The sequence below is a fragment of the Falco punctatus genome, assembly GCF_963210335.1.
Source record: "Falco punctatus genome assembly, chromosome: 3".
Lineage (NCBI taxonomy): Eukaryota > Metazoa > Chordata > Aves > Falconiformes > Falconidae > Falco > Falco punctatus.
Genome location: NC_137582.1, coordinates 86,230,643 through 86,253,291, shown reverse-complemented (window position 1 = coordinate 86,253,291; position 22,649 = coordinate 86,230,643). Strand labels below are relative to the sequence as shown.

The following is a 22,649-nucleotide window of genomic DNA, read 5'->3' as shown; positions in this document are numbered from 1 at the left end:
AGCCACACATCTGCTTTCACAGTCTATCACAAAGATGATGGCAAACCCAAAAAGCTGAAAGAAAAGCAGGATGGGAAACAAAAGTTAACAGAATCGGAGCACAAACTAAAGGATACTTGGAAAAAGATTTCACAAACTTACTGCTTGAAGAACACACAAGCCACCTCCTATCCCGCAATATAGTATCCTTGTTCATCATTCTTGACTGCCACTCAACTCCTTCCCCTGGTATCCCCCTCTAAAAAATGCAGTACGACCTGATCACAAAAGGTTAGAGAAAAGCCACATGAATTCACACCTGCACTCAGATCTCCAAACGGAAGAAGGAACTCCTCCTTCTCAAGTATTGTTATTTGATGATGTATTTGAAAACACATTAAAGAATAAAATGCAACCAAACAAAAAATAACGATCATTGAGCAAAAGCTGCTGCAAGCAGAAAAATGACAGTAACTGGGAGATTGATTTTGTGTCATTTGTTACATACAGAAGAGTACTGCAAAGAGGAAGTTTGACAGACAAAATAAATTTGCTTTGGTTTGACTCTTCCATCCCCATTCAAATACTCATGATAGATGGAGCAAAAGAAAACAAAAACAACCCCGAAGACACAGCACTAGCCCCCAAAATTAAATTCTGTCTAATAAGGATCTGAATAATAAAGGGTCCTTATAAAAATTATAAATAAAAAAGCCAACTTTATGCTAGATAGAGAGATAGTAAATAATAAAACAAATTCCATCCTACATCAACTAGGAAACTCCTTTTCCCTGAGCACTCAGAGGACATCTTGGCTGGGAGGCAAAGCTCAAAGGTCTCAACTTAGTCCCTCTTGACACCACTTCACAGTGAAAACCCCTCAGGAGCGAGGTCCCTTGTCTATGAACCATTAACATTAGTACTTGACAGTCCTACAGAACCCCCAAGAGTAAAAAAGAAAAACAAAAAAAAAAAAAAACCACAAAAAGAGTGATTTTGGCGGCATCATTCAGCAAGGCACTGGAAGACATTCTAGAAGTTCACACGGAGACCCACTCCTGCCTGAAAATGTTTTTCTGTACATTTAAACACCAGCTGCAACAGAGATAAGGAACTAGAAGATGTTCCTAGAGCTTCAAAACGTGATTTTCAGTCATCTTCTCTCTAAAACAATCAAGTGCTAAAAAAAGCCACGCCAAGAAGGTGCATGCAAAGACGTGGGGTGAGCTAATTAATAAATCAGTAAATCCTGTCCCACCTAGGTTGACATAGGAATGATGAGCCTGCAGGGCAGAGAAAAGCTGTGTGTCGTGGAAGGAAAGTGGTGCCCAATGCAAGGGTAACAGACACTTCACCCACAAACCTGAGACCTATAGATTATGGATGTATGTACTTCAGACTTCATATGAAGGCCTTTATGATGTTAGATGATTATTTTTTTCCCCCCTTTGTCTTCATGGAATCTGCATTAGATCCTGTGTTTTAGGGCTGAAAGGTTCAGTGCAGAATTTATTTCACAGCTATTACAAGGTACATTACACTAATTACAATGCACATTACAGCCCGCTATGTAGTGCGCTGTGATAAATCAGACAGTGCTATGGTCTATTGTAAACACTGCCATACATCTGTGGACACTACTGCATGTTTGACCACTTTCATAAATATGAGTGTTTCCCTAATACAAGTATGATTGGCTACAGGGACTAATTTACTACTATTTTCCTTCAGCACATTAACAGTGTAGTAAATTCTGTAGCTTCTAGGGGTGAAAAAAAAAAAAAAAAAAACAAAAAAAAAACAACCCAAAAAACAAGAACAGCGGGATTTCCTTCAGTAATGTAGCATCAGTAGTACTTTCCCTTCAGTAATATACCAATTGTTCTTTGTTTTCCAAAAGCATATTCACTGTGTGAGATGCTCAACGGCACGTGTACACATCAAATGTGCCATCATGAACCCAACACCCATTCCCTGGGTGGGAGAGCACTATTCAGACATGCTCAGGCTTCATCTAGAGCAATGGGAACAGTTGCGTAGGCTGTGTCCTTCCTTGTGATAAGAAGAACTAGAGTTGGAGCATCACCCAAGAGTCAGAGCACCACCCAACTGGAGCGACATGTGGGGTCCTGGGACTGGAAGGATTTGATGCCAGAATTAGATACCCAAACTATTCCAAGTTTGCTGGTGACATGCTATCCAACGACCCATCTGTCCTTCAACCCATCCACTCAAAAAAACAGTAAAAAAAAAAATAATGTGTGGGACAGTAAAATGTTCCACTCCAGATGTTAGCCCTCACAGAAGATACTGTAAGCCAGGCCTCTGTTACCCTTCCTATAGCAGAACTCACCAAAATGAACCACCACTTAAATAACCAAAAATACTTCCTTTACTAATGGAAAAAACATCCTGGAGGACTGCAAGACACTGGTCGGGGGTTTGTCCCTCCTTGACACTCTGCACTCACCGCTGGCACAGGAATTTCTGCCATCCATGTCTCTACCAAAACTTTTCTCCTCTGGCAACTTATACTGCCCTGCAGACCACACAGTGAGTCCCAAACTGCTTTTACCAGGTAAATGACGCCAGCACAGGTCTGGCACGATGTTGTTGAGTCTGCATGGAGAATCCCACAGGAAGGACAACTCTGCTGCTCGCCATCTAGCATGGAGCCAGCAAACCGCCCTAACAAACTTCAGAAAGTGACTGCAACTTTGCCTCCAGCTCTGCCTTACCCAGAGCGAACTGGACTCCAAAGAACTAAGGAGCCCAAGCTCTCAGAAAAGCCACCAAAACACGAAACAGGTTTAAGGTCATGCAAATGGAAGGTAAGGGAGAAGGAGGGGAAAAGGTGTTTTGAAAGGGCATCAGAAAATGTAGTAACACGGAGCCCCAATTCAGTAGGGAACACCCCGACAGGCAGACGTGACAGCACATACAAGAGATCAAGCAGGATAAAACAGCTGCTTAAAACTTCAAGGAATTGTGATTATTTCTTAGATCCTACACAGTTATGGTCTGGAAATAAAGGACAATAAAGGACATTTCCATGTCCAACCTGTTGAGGGATATCTCAGAAAGGTCTACAGCCCCTGGCAAATCCAAACAAGGGGATGCTGACTAGCCCAGACTGCAGACGGGGAAGGAAATCGGACTGTTCTTCCCACATACCACATATGAACACTGAGATCCCCTCAATCCCAACAGGAGTCCTGCTCCATGAACTAAGAAAGAGGAGGATCCTCACAACACAAACCAGCTTCCACAGCCTGGCGGAATGGGACTTCATAGAATGACCTGAGGAAACATGAACAGCATCATGTACAGGTTTGTTCTTCAGACCTAAACAGATTCATAAGATAGCATCTATATGTGCTTTTACCAGATCATTCTTTGCAGCGTGACCAGTGAGGATTAACAGTTCCACTACATTGAATTTAACAGTCAAGAGAGAAGATGAACATCAGCAGTCCAAGCAAGCAGACCAGTCAATGCACAAAAGCCAGATAGCTCAATAAGAACAAAGCCCCAAAGGTTTTAGCTATGTTGTCACTCCATGTCCACTGCCTAGGTTCTCCATGGCATTTCAGAGCTCAGCTGCACCTTGAATTGCTATTAAATGTGAATATTTCAGAAGGTGCCCTACCAACCGCTGCTCCCTACAGCCAGGAGTACAGCTGCACGGCACTGCTATAGCAGCAAGCCCTTAGCTTACCCAACGACCCAACATCCTTCAGAAAGGTCTCAAATATGTCTCCAATAGGAGAAAACACCAAAATTGTGGGCTGCCACTTCACACAGCTCTCTGCAGCAAATCCTAGTAACAGCCAGAGCAACGCTCAACCGTGAACAATCATCCAATACCCCAAAACAGTCCTGCCGCAGGTGCTTCCAGCTGCAAAGGGTCAGCAAACCACCGCACCTCAACTCAACAGGAAGAGCAAAATGCAGATTAAACCAACATGAGATGACGAACATTGAGGATGGGCATTCCCACCTGCACTCCCAGGTGATGAGGTTGGACCACACAGGCCACAGCAGTACTGTAGATACACCAAAACATGCTTGCACGTAACCACACACCAGTCCCAAAATAGCATTTTTCCAGCTTTTGGGCACCGATACGTAGGTTTGCAGTTTCCAGCTTCTCTTTCCCAGACACCCTAGAGACCCATGAATTATTTTGGGCAAAGAGTCAAGAAAAACAAGGCTATTGCCCAGCCATCTCTACTGAGCACACAGGGAAGACCAGACAATGGTTAGAGGCCTGCAAACCAGAAATTTGTTCAGAAAGAAAAAAATCCACAGCCTCAAACCTCCCACAAGAGTTGAGTTCTTTCCTCCTCTATATAAATTTATGTTGTGTCCAACTGCAAGGCAGCAGTGGTCAAGTTGGGATATGCAGGCGGAAAATTAAAGAAACAAGACACCACTGTGCCTTGTGCCCGTGTCTGACGGGAGGCGTAAGGGGTGGACAGACAGTCCTTCCTGGCCCACACAGGCAATGAGCTGATGCCCAAGTGCCCATGCGCAGGTGGTAACTTCAGCTCCATGTCCAGCCCAAAGCATCTCCCCCAGCACCTCCAACCACCTCACTCAGCCTGTTCTACCTTAGCTGCAGAAGATAAAATACCTCCGACACAGAGCCAACTGACACTGGGTTCAACACATCGTGGAGGCTGAGTAAAATTAAACTCGTGGAGCACGTACTGCCGCTAGCCAAAAGCAAAAGAGTTCATAAAACAGCACTTTGCCGCAGATATCCAGGCAGAACAGCTGCCCTCATCCACCACTGCCAAGAGCTGCTTCCCTCACACTGAGTGTAGGGCTGGCAAGGAGCTATAGTATTTAAAAACTGATTAAAAGTTCTATGTAGTTTTTAACGTACCTCATCAGACTATGCATGGTGAATGGCTGTGTTTCTAGGTCAGGAAAGGAGCTTCTTTGCAAGCTGAGAACCAGCAAGGTTCCCAACAGCCAACAAGCAGAGGACACCCTGTCCATCACAAACATGGAAGAGACCAAGAGGACCAGGACACCTTTTCAGCAACAGATTTTTTTCAATGCTGCAACAGAGATGCTTTCAGCTTGGCAGTAGTGAAGACACATTTAAGCACCAGTGGATGAGCATGCACCTGGTCAATCAACACACTATTAACAGCCCAGTTATTTCCCAAGGGCTGGTCTAATCTAACAAGAAGAACATGAAGATCTGGACCTGTGGATGCAATCACAAAGGCATAACCTGAAATAGCTCTACCATGATCATAACCCCAGTTATAAGATATACAAGATGCTGGCTGGGGACATGCAGGAAAACGAGATTTTGCCAACAAATTTAAAAATTCACTAACAGCAAAAAGATCCACTACCGTGCCAAACGCCTGCCAACTAAAAAATAACCCAAGTACATACTCTCTAAACCTCCTGAGGCTCTTTTCCTCACTCTCTCAGACGCTCACTGATGTCTTTCCATAGGGGACAAACCGTCCCAGTTTTCCATTTGAGCAGTGGGATTGAAAAGCTGTCCTGGTTTCAGCTGGGATGGAGTCTAATTTCTTCTTAGTAGCTGATGCAGTGCTGCAGTTTGGCTCTGATGCGAGAACAATGTTGATAACCACGCTGATGTTTTTTAGTTGTTGCTGAGTGATGTTTATACTAAGTCAAGGAATTTTTGGTTTCTCGGGCCCTGCCAGCCAGAATGGTGGAGGGGCACAAGAGACTGGGAAGGGACACAGCCAGGACAGCTGACCTGAACCAGCCAAAGAGGTGTTCCATACCATGGGACATCATGCTATGTATATAAACTTGGAGAGCTAGCTGGGGGGGGATCATTGCTGGGGGATTGGCTGGGCATCAGTCAGCGGGTGGTGAGCAATTGTACTGTGTATCACTTGTTTTCCTTTCTTTCCTTTGGATTTTACCCTTTTGCCCCACCTTTCCATTATAATTGTTATTGTTATTATTGGTATTACCGTCATTGTTATTTTTATTCTTACATTTTCATGCCATTTAAATTATGAAATTGTTCTTATCTCAACCCTCGAGTTTTACATGCCTTTCTGACTCTCCTCCCCACCGCTCCGGGTGGGAGGAATTGAGCAAGTGGCTGCGTGGGGCTTGGTTGCCGGTAGTGTTTGGTTGCTGGCCGGGGTTAAACCACGACAAAAACTCATGCAAGCATGCACGCTTAGAAACAAAGCAGCCCTATAGCTTACACTTCTGCTCAGGAATGAGATTAAGTGCCACCAGTAAAGCTATTACGTTATCAAAAGGTCTGCTGAACATATATATAGTCAATATATTACACTAAAGGTGTAATTACTTTAATTCAAAAGAGCTAGAGTTTTTAGAAAAACACAGGATTGTATTTTTTACCAGAGCTCAGTGTTCCTCAAAACATTTGCAGCAAGAAACAGGACAATAAAAGCCACAGAAGAAATTAATCATGCAAGACAGAAAAGTCAAGGTTAGTTTTATCCAGGTCACGACTTTTGAAAGTTGGGATTTTGTTTGTTTGTGCTCACTAGAGGGAGGTGCTACTGCAGAAAACAAGGGGAAATTATACGTAGGTTCACAGCACAAGTCTCTGCCAGCACACGTCTCCTTGGCTAGATACTTACAAACCTCATCACAGCACTGCCAAATCTGATTTAACTGGGTGTGACAGAGTCAGAAAGCTCTGCCATCAAGATTAGTTATGACATAATAGAAAGTCTATGAGCTTTCAGTCCTGTCAATATTAACTTTCAAAAGCAATTTCAAAACATGCTCATTGGGTTTTTTTGAGGGAGAAAATTGCTTATCCTTTCAATACCATGAGTCAGATACTCTGATTACTACCCAACTTTCTTCCTCCCCTTGTTCTCTTATAATTAGATTAAAAAATAAAGTTATTAAAGTATATTGCAAATAACCCACCAGCCTATAGATTGTCCTCCCCCTACTCCCATTCCTCTTTCACCGTATGTAACTACCTGCTCATTTAGACAGTAAACTCCTGTGGTTTGCTTTTAATTATGGCTACCCTATAGCAGCAGTAGAGATTACATAGCTTACTGTACATACAATGCTTGGAAGTCAATCTGAGCTCTTTATCCTTTTTTATTATGTCATGCATGAGAGTGGTTGTGAGAGAAAAGAGAAATTATGCCAACTAGACCACTTTGCCCAGCCAAGGCCGCCAGCCTCTAAAGAGCAGGTCTGGGCAAACTGCAGATGAGTCAACGAACAGCATTTCAACCATCATCTTCTAAAAAACCCACTGCATCGACTTCCACATCCAGCATAGCCCAGTGAGTATCCACCATGGAGGCACGGCTCAGCAGCATGTGTTAGGAGCTCAGCAGAAGCATTTGGGAACCACCACTGTGCAGGAACAGGTTTCCATATCTTGTAGAGCTTTCCAGCATTGAGCTGCTTTGTTTAACCTGCTTTCACTTCTCCTCGCTGTAGACACTGGGAGGTCTCCCCGTCCTAAGGAAGCACACATTCAAAAAGGGCAAGCGAGGGGAGCACTGGTGAAGGACGACAACATTTCAGTGGAACAGTCCTCAGATTCCACTGATGAGAAGAGTAGCTCTGCCTAAAGGAACAAACTGCCAGAAAATAGTCCCAAGCCAGGAGCCAACAAACCAACCAACAGCTGAACCAACGAGATGAGCAATGCTGTTCAAAACAGCCTTGTTTTATACAGCACCTTGCACACCAGCTATGACAGCACCCTCCAAGCTTTTTTCTTCCTTCAGTTATTATTTAGGAAGCAAAAACAGAAGATCAAAAAAAGGCTTCGGGATAATATCTGAAAAGGAGACGTCTAGCCATTGGCATATGGAAAATACCCGTTTACCATAACAGCCAGTAGGAATGTCAATGCCTATAATGAATCACCTGTTGCCTTCAGCCGGCTTTTTCTCAACAGAAGAGGTTCAAGGAGGACAGGTCCAAGGATTCCCATGGAGCTGAAGTCCAGAGTCCTCTCTGGATGGAAGACAGCAACCATTGGGGACAACATCCATAAGGCCAGTATTGTTTTATTCAGGTCATTCCCCAGGTCTAACAAAGTCCAACCCCACCAACAAGACCTTGCTGACTAAGACACCATTCACTCCACTGAAACTTATTGAGTTAACATGTTGTTTGGAAAAGCACCCACACCTCCTAGCAAAGGCCAAGAGGGCTTGAAGAGATGTGACTTAGAAGCTGCCTCAAATACCCAATGAAAGCAGCACCTCAAGACCCTGTCCAGAGGGGTCTTGAGCATTTTCAAGCTCCTCATGCAGGCTCTGGTATTGTAACTTACACCACTTATATTATTAAATAGGTGCAACACATGGCAAATGCTTTGGGAGCTGCAACCTTGTTTCTCCTACAAATGGACAAAGTAAAGATTTTGCAGACCCAGGAAAGCATTAGCACAGCTGTATCGCCTCAACCCCACAGGCTGCTCTGACTCCTTAATGCGCTTTTTGTAGTTGTTTTTTGGTGTGGTTGTTGTTATTGTTGTTACTCTATGGCAAGTGAAAGAAAAAAAAAACAACAAAAAAACACACACGTAACACATGGTTTTTCTGGTCCAATTTAAGGGGCAGGGAAAGAATGGAAATAACACCCTTTCCCTAACTGGCACTGTGCGGGTCTGGAGTTATTTAAAAATATATTGATACGTCAAATATACTAATCTCTAGAGAAATCAACATCCCCAGCTGCACACTTCTGTTTGCCAAGGGAGTTCCTCCACTTGCTTTAGTTAACCGAGCTTTGGTTGATACACGATGTTATCATAAAAATGCCTACAGCGTGACAATAGGCTCGTTACAAGCGCAGAGGAAGAAACAGACTGTTTCATGCCACTGGCAAAAGCTTAATGGGAAAGTGCAGATATTTTAAATTACTTTTTAATCATTTCTAGATATTTCCCCCCAAAATTGTAACTACCTACTGAACAACCACACATTGTTGAGAAGCAGTAATGCTGGCAGGCACAGACAATACTTTGCATTTGGCAAAGATGCTTTGATCCCATTGAGGGCTTCAGAATATTCACATGCAACAGCACTTAAGTCGAGCCTTTTCAACTCTGTTTGCAGGTTTTCTTTATTTCTTGCTATATTTTTTTTCCTTCTCAAAAAATGATGGATTTCTTTATTCTGCTTCCCAGCTGCTCTCTCAAAACAGACGATCACATTTTTTTTCTAACTCAAAAGTTTCCAAGACAAGATCTTTCCCAGCTGGCCAGCTTGAGCCACAGCAGATCATCTCAGGCAATTATCTTGTTGAGGAGACAAGGACTGACATAAGCCAACCTGCAAAACTGCCTTACAACAGGAAACATTGATTCAGACCATCTTCAAATGCAGAAATGCTCTCTGTCAATGATAGACATCATGCCATCACCTCTCTTCTTCATTTTCTTGACCCTGCTTGATTTTAGGAATTCTTTCCTGCTATGTACCTGGCTGGAAAATGAGGGTGGGAAGAAGAGTTGAGTCAGTAAGTCACTGAGAATTTCAAAGTTTCCGCAGTATTTTAAATTTCATAGAAAAAAAAATAAGTAATTTTAGAAAAGAGTGATGTCCTTTCCCTTGGAATTAGTGTAGCAGGTTTAGATAGTGCCTTACTGTTCAATGCTGGATCAGTATTTTGGGGGTTCTAGAGACCATTCCTGTGCAATCACTGCCTGTCTCCCTTCCATCTGCTCCATAGCTGCCAACAAAATCCTCTTCCAAACTAACATGCTGTTCAACTTGCGATCCACATCCCATCCCTTAAAGCACCTGCTCTAACACCACCCCGCATACCGTATCTCTATCCTTATGCACTGCAAAAGGGGAGAAAAAAAGAGGAAAGATTCCCACCATGGCTTCATAAAATAACATTGAATTTGCAGCAAGCAGGCAGGAGAGCTGCCACTCCATTCCGCTAGAAGATAAATGCATTTGGCCTTTTGGATCTCTAAACGCAGAAGTAATTCACATCAGCTTCTTCCTCACTGCTTCAAAAAAAGGGGACATCTGGATTTGCCTCTTTTGCAGAAACCTCACACGATGCTCAATGCACCAGCTGTAGAAATGCTGGCTGCCATCCCAAACCAGCACAGGAACCTGCCCGTGTGTGGAGGAAGTGTTTTTAAAACACACAAAAAAATCCAAAGCTGGCAACAAGGAGCAAAGAGAAAAGTTCTAAGGCCCAGGGATGCAGATAGTCCAAAATATGCTAATGTGCTTTGAGAAACGAAGGCTGCAGCCAAAAAGTCTGGCCTGACACAGGAGATTCATCGGCAGCTCCCAGCAGAAACTAAGGCGCTTGCACAAATGTCTTCGCTTTTAAGACAAGGAGGCACCCACTTCTGACTGTAGAGCCTGAGCTTCTGTGATTTCCAGGTCCAAAGAGAAAAATCAATCCCACTGCTTCTTTAAAAAATAGATACATAAATAAATAAAGCTAAATCATCAGCCCCATCATATTTCCCCAACCTGAAGATGGCAGCCATTTGATAGAAGGAGGGCAAGGACAGTCTCACCTCCCCCCCATCCCACCCAAGCTGCAAAAGAGGATGTTGATAAGCTGGAAAACAGGTGATGGTGGCAGCCACCAGCAGACTCATGATGCTGCAGGAGGGTAAGAGGTGGGAACAACATTGGTTTTCCATAGTTCATGTGTTTTTAGGTGCCGGTGCTTGGTCCAAACACCTGCACGGCACAGGAAAGCTCTTTTCAACCCCTTAATACGCAGTGGAGATTAAGCTCTTTTTTGATCCAGGAGCTGTCCAGCTGTCCTTAAGGAACAGCTACTGTATTAACTATAATTTCACTTCCTTATATTGCTGGGCATCTAAAAAAAAAAAAAATATAATCCTTTCTTAACACCCAGGTTTTCCCCATCTGAGAAGCACTCCCAAAACACAAGAAACCCTCTTCCCATGTGGTGCACAGCAGACACCTCCCGCGGCCAGACAGCAATGCTGGCATCCAAACATGGGAAGCTTTCCCTCTAGCTGCATGCTCTGCTCTGCCAAACCGTGCTGCTGAAGTGGGAGAACACCTTCCTACTTCTTCGGGGAAGACCAGGGAATTTGTGCAGATCCTGGGTTACTCAGAGGCGGTGTTTCTCAAGAAAGACAACCCAGGAAGCTTGGAGCGGCAACTCTCAGTGCTAAGGAGATTAGGACGACAGCCCAGAGAATCAGCAATCCCAGCACACCACATCAACACACTTTTGCCCACGGTTGTCACTTTGAGCAGAGTTTGCTACAAGAGCAACACAGCAGTTATCTTGTTCACAAGCATTGAGATGCAGGGAAAAAGCAGCAAGACAGGAGCCAGAGACTTTGTGAAAGCAAGGCCTGCCCTGCTCATTGAGCAGGGACCACCATACGGGTGAAATCTGGCCAGAAACCACCCCAGTGCTGAAACACTGGCCAAGAAACTAGTTTGAGCAAACAAAATATGCTAACTGGCTGACGACACTGCCCATTAATCTAAGACGGGTGGCGTACCGGATGCTAAACATCAGGACATCCAGATGAAGGTAGGCGTAGGTCAGCACCAGATTAACCCACCACCCAGGGAGCAGCTTCTTTGGATGACTACACTGTTCACATCACATGCTGACAGCCAGGACAGCCGCACAAGGAGGCTGCATAATGGCTCGGTTTCCCTTCCACACTTCACAGATTTGCTGCAGAGCAACACCACAGCCGGGAACTGCATGTGGGATGAGGATATGGAGCAGGACACTGGGAGAAGAGCAACAGCAACCCAAGTCCACGCCATTAGCTTTGAACCCTTGTATGTGCCTTTGGACAAACAACACTCCCAATTCCTTAGCAACCCTAAAGACAAAACCAGTATCCACACGGAAAACAGCATTTGTGAGGTTCAACAGCAACACTCGCAAAGATCAGAAGGACGGGGATAAGGAGAAAATGTAACAAGGTCTAGCAAGGACCTGGGCACAATAAGGGCATCAACATACAGATGTTACTTCTCCATCTGCTTTAGCAAACAAGGTATCTTTTACATATAGTTGTGTGTATGCATATGTATTTTTATGTACTGATATAAACACTATTTTCCCAATCAACATGCCTCTACCTGAAACAAGAAGAAAGAAAACCACTTGGTCACACAAGAAAAGTTTGAACACTGAAGCTGATGCTCACTGCTCCAAGCTGGACAAAAATCCAGGCACAGGTTTAGCCCCAGTCAACCTCTTACTTGCATCACCTGAATGGCTGAAGCATGGGTCAGGCCAGTAGAACAATGTCCCCAAGGAGGACCTGCTGGTGGACTAGCATGGGGCGGCCTCTCCAGACCTCAGCAGCCTGTGGCAAATATTTCGCCATGTGCATGACGTGGGCTGGGGCCAGAGAGTACACTGTGCTTGCACCCTGTACACTCCTTCCAGCAAAAGTGCCTTCACTAGCGCTCGCTTAGCGCAGATCCCAGGCAGGGAGAATCAATGAGCTAAAACCAACTCTGCTGCCTGGACTTTAAGGGTATCAGGAGGTGAAAAACAGCAAATCTGAACAGGAAGAGATACAGCCTCTCTGCTGCAAGAGATATCCTTCCTTAGCTTTGCTCCCAAAGGACCAATATGTACCTACCAAACAGCGAGGCTTTCAAAAGCATCCCATACCCAACGTGCAGCTGGGGTGACCCTCCCCAAAAAGCTCCCACCCACCTTCCTCGTCATGCAGCATGTACACGGGCAGAGCACCAGACCCATGGTACACAGAGAGTGGGGAGGGAGAGGGGTGATGAGCAAGTGTCCGAGAGCACAAAGAAACCTCAGAAACAGTTAAGAAGTTGAACAGGTCAACAAATCAATGGGGCCAACATACTGTCAACATAGCCAGGGACAATCATGACAGCTGGTGGGAGACAAATATCTTGACCCCGGCTTGGCTGACACCATCAACACATCTCTCAAAGCACGAAGGGACTTTCACATTCATCACGTTTGGTGTTCTTCATCATTCACACCACCAAACAACACTCTGCACCAGGCTCATAACTCCAGGTCCAGCACAAGCAAGATGGGTCAGGGGCACAGAGATGCCACAGCAGTTATTTCCCCCCTCACTGATAAAACAATCTGCCCCACCACCTGGTCGACTACAGCTTTCTAACCCATCAGACCAGGCAGCACGCAGAGGCCATATTCCCATGCAGAGTCCTTTCTGCCACACAGAAGAAAATGCACGTCAAAGCAAGAGAGGGAAAGGGAAAGCTATAGAGCTAAGAAAAGACGCCTTCAGCAAAATTTGTTTTAAGGCATGACTAGCTCATACTGAAAGCCAAATCCTCTAGTTTTCAGCCCATATCCTTGTAGAAGGACAATTTATGTTATCTCACTCCAGCCAAATGTGGTGCTGGGGGACTATTCAGAAGTAACACCACTAATGCTCTTCACTCAGTACTGCTGCAAGGAGATCCAGGGGCAACAAGCACTGATATTTAGGAAAACATCACCCATATCAGAAGGGACACCTGTCCCACTGATTCAGCATGAGTGCTGCCGCAGGTAACATGAAAATCACACAAAGCTCTGCTCTCTCCCAAAACATGAACCTTGCAGGTGATGAATCAAGAGTTGCTCTCTCAAGGGACACCATGAGGAGTCACATAAATCCACAGCAGCTCCCTAGACCTCCAAGTGGAAGTAAACTAGCTGGGAGAGTAAAAAAAAATTAAGTCCCAGGAAAAGCCAAAAGAGCTTGGCTTCAACTATCCTACCCAAGAACAGAGCTGCCACTTGTGAATCTGCTGCTGGAGCAGACAGCAAGTCCTCTGGGAGTGATCAGTGAGCATCCAAGGGATGCATGCACATCCCACCAGCGTGGCATGGGATGATGCAGGCAGAACTCCCCTGCTTGCATTTCACACCGCACAGGAGACCAAGAAGGCTTTACTCTCCCTGGCAAGAGCTTCCAAGATGATGAACATGAAGTTAAACCCAGAGACCTACAGAACAATATGGTTCTCAGTGGTTTCAGGGAATTTGTAGTTTCAGGAACAGACTTTTTACAATAGGATGAGGTAATGGTTTTAAACTACAAGGGGGGAGATTCAAACTAGATATAAGGAAGAAATTTTTCACAGTGAAGGTGGTGAAACACTGGCACAGGCTGCCCAGAGAGGCTGTAGATGCCCCATTCATGGAAACATTCAGGGTCAAGTTGGACGGGGCTCTGAGCAACCTGATCTAGTTGAAGATGTCCCTGCTCATTGCAGGGGGGCTGGACTAGATGACCTTGAAAGGTCCCTTCTAACCCAAACTATTATATGACTCTAATTCTCCATGTCATCTTCAAGCACACATCTTTCAAAACACTGCCACTTTCCATATTTCATTTTTTTTCTGCATATAGCTAGTTCTGGAGATCAAAGACACAAAACTACCAAAGAAACAGCACAACAATGTGGGGAGAACAGGAAAATACAGCCAAAGCTCTGAGACAGCTCTTGGATAAGGCTGCTCTCCATAGCAGTGAGGCTAAGGCACGATGCACAGGGACTCCCTCCCCAGCCTCACCACCAAAACTTTCATAAACCAGCTCTCCTTTTCCACAACACAGTCCAAAAAAGGGTGAAACTTCTATATATGAAAGCCAGGGAAAAAAAAACAAAAAAAAAAAAAAAAACACAACACACAAGGGAAAAATTTTATATGCATCTGCCCAAGCCCCATCCTTCCACATGTAGGTAACCCTCTCCTGCAGAGGTGTTCTTAATAACTGCTTCCCAAGTCCTGCTCTCCTGGTCACACAAGACTTTGTTCTAATCTGGAAGGAAAAGTAAGACAGATGATTAGTACTGGGAAGAAAACTATTTCATTATCATGGCTAAAGGACACCAACACCACCAGTGCCATGAGCTCTGGTGTCCAGCAGCAACCTGCAGCCTCTGAGCTGGCCTGCGCAAACAGGTACAAAAGCAAGCGTTTATTCTTCAAAACATACTGCTCAGTACAGGAACAACATCTCCTTTTTAAAAGAAAGGGGATATATACCTCTAAAAATGCAGAAGGGTTTTAAGATTTCCAGATTAGCAGAGGTGCAAAAGTAGAGTGTTATAATTGGTTGCAAGATACCTGCAAAAAATAACAAATTAAAACTTGCAATGAGGATGGGGAATCACCTACTTAACTGTCCTGTCTGCTTTAAGATCCTGAACCTACCATGGGAGGAACATGCTGGCCACAACCCCGTTAAGTACTTCAGTTTATGTCAAATTTGAGAGAACAAGGAGAACCCTGCTGAATCAAGATCTTTGCATTTCTCACCAGCAGGTTGTTTCTTTCTCATGCTGGCTTGCACGCACACACACACACCCCTGCCTTTCAAGTACTTCCATTTTTAGGTTTTATGCTAAGAACCATCCTTCTAGAAACAACACCTTTTGGCTATAAAAGCACCCAATTCCCCTGCAAGGAAAAAGTGCTGGTGCAACCCTGAGAGGCAGATCCTGCATTCGCTGAGCACTGGGCAGCTTTCAAGATGCCACCCAGACCAGCACCTAGATGGTGCAAGATGAACATTAGCCAGATAAACCGTAGGTTCCTTAGTATACACATCTACCTTGCAACAGCTACTAAGAATGCTGTATTTTCTAATCTTTGCTGTTACAAAGAAAATGCAGTGTCCATTCATCAGTCTGTTATCACAACAGGCCTTTTAATTAATGCAGCTACTTGCCTTGTTCAATTAATGCCAACAAGGAAGCCCTTCTTCACACACTGTGTTTAGCTCCTATACTGTTCTGGTCACCATATGCTGAATACAGTAGTATTTTTAAGATATTAATAAACACTTCTTATAAATGCTGTATATGTCCTGTATGCATGCTCTATATACAAAACTCACTAAAAAAAAAATTTAAAAAATGCAATATCCCCAGCCAGAATAATTCAGAAATAAAATTGCAGCAAAGATTTGTATCTGTCTAGAGCAGCAATCCCAGCCTTCGGTGAACTCCGTGCAAACATACCGAGCCAATTACATCCCGTGACAGCAGCCTTTCCCCCCCCGGACCAGCAGCTACTTGTAGCTGCCTGTGAGAAACATCAAAAGGTAGGGCAACATATATATGTGTTACTAAGCAGGCTATGGCCAAGCAGCCTAGAGGTTTAATCAAGATGTGGATCAAACTGTGCAAGGTGTTTTGTAAACATTGATCTTACTGAGTCGTTACGGCTAAAGGATGTAATTCCCAACTACCTGCCCATTTAACCTAAGAAAAATCACCATCAGGCACCTCAATCCTCCCCCTCCATCTCCTCTTGTTTACCACAGCCTTCATTAGCAGGTGAGTGGTAATCCACCTCATCCTTCAGCATCCTACACCTGGGACATCTGCAGCACCACTCTCAGGCCCTCTTAGTAAAACTAGCCCATGGGGGAAAAACTTTTTTTAAAGACTCCAGCCATAGCTAGCAGCTGACAGAAGAAATGTTATCAGCCTCCTAGACACCAATGGGCAGGACAAGGAGATGCGCAGCCCAGCCATTTGCCCTCTATTGCCTAGAACAGGGGTCCTCAAACTACGGTCCCCCAGGGTCCTCAATCCGGCCCCTGGTATTTACAACCCTCGCCCACCCGCCTCCCCCCCCCCACCGGGGGTTGGCGGGGGGAAACCAAGCAGCCGCAGATGGCTGCCTGCCATTTCATCTGCACGCCGGCCCCATGTTTAAAAAGTTTGAGGACCCCTGGCCTGGCCTAGAACACCCTAGTTCCAACTTGTTGTTCAGCAAGACCATCAATGCTCTGCTGATAAGCATGCTTTTTCTGCTGGGCATTCCAAAGCACCTTTGCTTCACCCCCTTTCTTTAGGAAGGAAAACAAACAGCAGGAGCTGACAGCTGGGAATTCGTGAGTTCAGCCGCCAGCCTCTTCTGCTCCAGGAAAATAAATTTAGGAAGAGTATGATGATGAGTGTGTTGGTTTTGGCTGGGATAGGGTTAATTTTCTCCACAGTAGCTCGTATGGGGCCGTGGTTTGGATTTGTGCTGGAAACAGCGCTGACAACACAGGGATGTCTGGTTCCTGCTGAGCAGCGCTCACACAGAGCCAAGGGCTTTGCTGCTCCTCACCCCACCCACCAGCCAGCAGGCTGGGGGGGCACAAGGAGCTGGGAGGGGACACAGCCGGGACAGCTGACCCCAGCTGACCCCAGGGGTGTGCCAGGCTGTATGACAACATGCTCAGCACATACAGCTGGGGGAAGAAGGGGGGTGGGGGTGGGGAGGGGCGGTGGGGAGGGGCGAGGCAGGCATTTGGAGTGATAGTGTCTAACTGTACCAAGTCACTGCTAGGCATGATGGAGCCCGCCTGCCCTGGGGGGGGCTGAGCACCTGCCTGCCCATGGGAGGTGGTGAATGAATTCCTTGCTCTGCTTTGCTTGTGTGCACAGCTTTTGCTTTACCTGTGAAACTATCTTTATCTCAACACCAAGTTTCTTCATTTTTACCCGATTCTCTCCCCCATCCCACTGAGGGGGAGCAAGTGAGTGGCTTCGTGGGGCTCAGTTGACAGCTGGGGTTAAACCATGACAAGCATGTAAGGGACACCTGGGCTTCTGAATCTTAACATCAGTGAGAGATGCACTTAGGCCTTGATTTCAACTGTTGCATGCTCACAATCCTGTTTACAGCAGGACATTGTTAAGAGCAGCTAAAACACAGGTGATTCTCCATCAGGAGAGAGAAGTACAGGAGTATTTCTCTTATTATGCACTTAAGAGAGCCTGAAGCCTCACACAGACTCTCCCAAGCAACAAGATCCAAAAACAAGCTCATCCTGCCAGTGCCTACGAGGGCAGAGTAACTCCAAATCCCATCTGCTACCCCCTCCTCCTGAGATGTTTACAGGGGGAAACCACCTCAACCACCCAGCTCACCAGTCACCCAGGTGCTTTGAGTCTTCTCCAATCTGCTCCACCTACACTTGCACATGCAAAACAAACCCCAGGGCAGCTGTGTTTTCTACAGCAGAGCAAAACAGCAGACTTGGAGAGGGGAGATCCATCTGGAAAGCAAACGTTGTGAAAAGCATCCCACTGTTCTGCCAGGATGAACGTGCCCAAGGGCAATGCCAGCCGTTTGTGGTGATGGCCAAGGACTGGGAGCAAGAAACTTGGAGATGACAGACAGAAGCATGTTAAAGTTCAATGACAAAGGCAAGGAGAATAGAGAAACCGCAGGCTGAAGCTTCAGATGGCAGGAGGAAGAGCAGCTCTAATGAGGCCAACAAAGTTGCAACAGACTCAACTCCTAAATGCTGATACACACAATGACGACAATACCATGGCAATCCATCCAGGGCTTCCCAGTGATACACTCCACCTGCTTGGAACTGGGATGAAGACAACCTTTTCTAAAACCCAGAGTGAATGCACCCATTTAAAAATTGTACTTTGGTGTTGTTTTGTGGTTGTTTTTGCATGTGGTTTTTTTTTTCTTTTTTTCTTCTTTGTCTGAAGCATTCAGCCACAAAACAAAATTATTTCTGCCTGCACTGATAGAGGAAATGCTACAGACTGTTTAGGTGAGATTAATTTCAGGATTGTGGCCAGGCTGAGGAAATTGGTGGAAGAAATCCTTCATAGCTGGATAATAAAGTTGCAGTTTCATGAGTAATTCTCCCGAGTTACGTTCCCAGCACCCTGAGTGTGGGTGAGGTGACATGTTCATTCCTTCCCTCCCTTTTTGAATGGAAAATGCCATCCAAGCACACAAACATGGTACTTATTTAAAAAAAAACCAAAAAACAAAAAACAAAACACCACACAAACACACACAACAAAAAGCATGAGGTGGAGGCACAGATTGTGCCTTGCTTGTACAACATATACAAGTACCAATACAGCTGCTATCTAGAGTTGTTCATCTGGTAGATTCTCCAGGAATGTCCCCAAGCTGCAAAACAACCAATCTGTATACCACGTCCCCAAAATCTAAAGAGCCTCTGTGGCGGAAACCAGGGCGGTACCAAGACAAATCATCAAAGACACTGCCCTGTACACGCATCTTTTGATGCGGAGAGATCAACCCATGCTTCCTCACTCCAGTGTTTGCATCCTTGCTGCTGGGCCATCTCACATCTTCATGCACGGTCCTACATGCACCGCAGGGACCAGCTGCCTGTCCCAGTGCCATATTTTTCCCAGCTTGAAATGGTATAAGTGGATTGCAACCAGCTCCCCCTCCTGAGCAAAGCAAAGGCTTTCATCAGGAAGTTACCTTAAGTTTTAATGCTGCCAAAGCTCAGTTGCAAGGAAAACAGGGGGGAGGAAGAAGGGTCCTTTTCTGAAGATGTCTCTGCTCCATCTGGACCCATCACCTTCCATTACTCAACTGCCTTTCTGGGAATTCCTCCATGCTTTCCCCTATGCCATGCCCAGGCACTAGACATGAAAATAGCTTACGACAGTTCCTGCTGGCGTGACATTGACTCTGTTTCTCCTGGAGGATGAATTAGCAGATGGGACCAGTGGAAGATGGCCGAGCTAGAGAGCTGGACAACTGGAGTCTTTCCAATCCAGTAACTACAATCCAAAGGACTGAGGACACAGAAATCCTTCAGGGACAGAACCTCTTCCCCAGGGGTAGGAACAGGGTCAGGAAAGACATGCAGGTGGTTACTGACAGGCTGTGCAGGCTAACTTATGTCTCCGTGGGTTGGTTTTACTGTTCCCCATATTCCTGCTTTGCCTGCTTATTCCCCAGTCAACTGTATTATTCCAGCAAAATAACCACAATACCAAAGAGTTTTTGAAATTAATATGATGGGCTCACAAGCATCTTCCATCATGCAGAACTAAAATTAAAATGTACACCCGCCCTCGTCTCACTCCCTGAAATTCATCATGCGGAAACTTCCCTGCATCATGTCAAGAGACTCCCGACAGCTGAAAGAGCTAATGGGAAGCTCCAATCGCAGCAACAGCAAGAGCATCACTCTGCTGCTACCAGACTTCAAAGCATGGTTCCAGCAAACCAGCTGCTGCTTGAAACACAAAAAGGCTGCCTTTAGAGCACTGTCCTGTCCACGCACATGGCCAATAGTCCTTCTCCTATACAAATGGACGTGGGAGGACGAGGAGAATACAGGTTTCTTGATATTTTAGAGCAGCAAAAGGCAATGATGAGTGTTTTCTCAGAAACCACTACTGAAGGTCTCACACATTCTGGCTTTGCCACCACACCAACACAAGAGAAGTAAAACTATAAGCCAAGAGAAAACCAAAACAACCTCTGTAAAATCCTCAAGGAGCAGTTGGGAGCAAACACAAAGTTAGGGGGCTAAACCATCACATGTCACAAGGTTGGGCATCCCTAAGTAGAAAGAGCTTCTGAGAACCATCTGTGAAAGCATCTCCACCCACTGCGCACATCAACTGCTTACTCTACACAGAGGTTTTGGCCAAAGATGTAACATTGCACTACCAGACCAGGGCAAAACCCTGACATCCACATACACCTGGCCTTAGAACCCTGCAGCTCCAGCTGACATGAGCAATTCTGTAAGAGGGAACATAAGGACAGATGCTGACCCACAGCCCTCAAGGCACTCTGATAACCTCATTCAACAGTGAGGCACTAATACATCAAGCCAAGTCATTTCCAAGGTCTTGCTGTGAACCCCAGCTGTTGGGATTTTTTTCAAATTACCTCCCTTGTGCATGTGGTTGATAATTCCTTCACGGCTCATTGTCGCAGCACTCTCCAAACTAGCCAGCTGCAACAAGGTCTTTTACCATCTCATACCAGCATACTCTTCATACAGCCCCTCTGCTGTCTTTGCCTCGTCTCACCTCATCCAGGGCGTGTGCTCTCCCTTCTCTTGCTTCTTCCTCTCTCTCCTCCGCAGCTGCTCCCTCTTCATTGGCTGCCCAACCACTTAACAGAACCAGCCACAGCTGCACCGCATCTACATCGGCCAACCCTGCTGCCCCTGAAGCCAACCACAGCTGTATATTATCAATGATAATTAACCCAGCTTCATTCCACTACAGCTCATCACACTACCAGGACCACCACAGGAAAACTGACAGCATCTCAGACACCTTCTGGTGCAACAAACACAGCTGCCTGCACTTGATGCATATTTTGGGGTTGAAATTGAGATGCAAACTTCTGCGAAAATAACTGCCACGGAGGAGTGGTTGCTTTTTCTCTTGAAATACAGAAACATTTTCCATTTCTTCCCTCCCTGTCCCTTGACTGATTTTACCAGCCTATAGAAGGAGACAGGAATTGCATGACTCAGAGGGAGAATCATCTTCTACTCATCACATAAACGCACACATGCACCCAAGTAGCTGGGTGAGATACTGTCTTCTGTCCCAGGCCACCTGCATCACACTACCCACCAGCAGCACAGCTCTGTAACACGCCCATGAGAAAACACAGAAAAGAAGCAGCAACAGTACCAAGATCCAGAAGCTAAAATTGCAGGACTGTCCCAGCTGTGATGAACAGGATGTTTCCTCCATTCCATCACAGCATCCAAGGAGCCACCAATCCGAACATGAAGGTCCTCATCCCATGTGCAGAGAAGATCATGGAAAGAGAAATCTAAAATTTGCTGCATGGAAGAGGCTGTGTGGGATCAGGTCAGAATGATCAATGTAGTCAAAAACTATGCCTAGGAACAAAATGAAGGCAACATCCCTTAGAAATAAGCGTCATACCTCACATACTGTACTGGCTTGCCTCCTTCATGAGCTTTAAACTTTTGGAACATATCTCCAGAAAAAAGTTATAATTTACTGGCACATATTTTCCATTGCCTCCATTTTTACTGCATTTCTATTGTGGTGCCCAAACATCCAATTATTGAAAAAGCAGAGTGGGGATTAGCAAGGCACAGAGGCACCAAGAGAAAATGTTTTCTCTGATGCAGGAAGACAGATTTGAAAACATCTTCTTGCTCTGCAACAAAAGTCCTACCACAGTAGCAATGCCAGGTGTCAGAATATGACCCCCTGCAAAACTGCAAAATTCACTTGACGGTGTATAGATATTACAGCCCCCATGGCACATTTCCAACACCAGCTCTCTTCTCAGTTATGAGCCTTCAACCCCATACAGCTGACAGCAACACGTGTAGGATCTGGACTTTCAGTGCACAGGAAGATGACTCTCAAAGACATAAAAACATCAGTGCATTTCAGTAAGGCCTTTAGAGTCAGTTATCTGATGCTTTAGACTCCACTGATGGCATTTATGAATTTAAAAATGCATGTAAGGCTTCAACATCTTCTCCCAGTTGCTCTCTTCAGGATGCAAATGCAATTTAACACAATTAGGCAGGACAGAAAGCCCAACGTTTTTACAGGATCAGCTGCATTCCAGTTGACTAGCAAGATAAAGAGACGCCAGCTCAACAGGCAGGCTGGACAAAAAACCATCCAGAGATGGTAATGTGCTTTAGATCAGTACTGGACCTTGCAAGGAGGAACAGCACTTTTCCAAAAGGCATCGAGCCCAGTTACAGCTCTACGGGGGGGGGGTGGGGGTGGGGGGGGTGGGGTGGGGTGGGGGTGGGGGGGTGGCGCGGGGGGAACAGTGTACAAAAACCCACCACAAGACACCCACCAGGTAATCCTCAATTTGGTAGCAGGAAAACAAAAGCTTCCATTCACTAAAATAAATTAAAAAAA

General features: G+C 45.4%; 1 protein-coding gene across 9 annotated transcripts in view; it reads right to left on the bottom strand.

The window, feature by feature from the left end:
• The window catches only part of TSNARE1 (t-SNARE domain containing 1), a 515,090-nt gene that overhangs the window by 447,567 nt on the left and 44,874 nt on the right, over positions 1–22,649 (bottom strand). Inside the window, exon 1 of one of the 9 annotated variants that reach the window (XM_080380505.1) lies at positions 1–12,077. The exons of the other annotated variants lie outside the window; for them this stretch is intronic. The gene's annotated coding sequence lies outside the window, so the exon portion shown is untranslated. Of the gene's footprint in view, positions 12,078–22,649 lie in introns of those variants that run through there. 9 annotated transcript variants of the gene reach the window in all.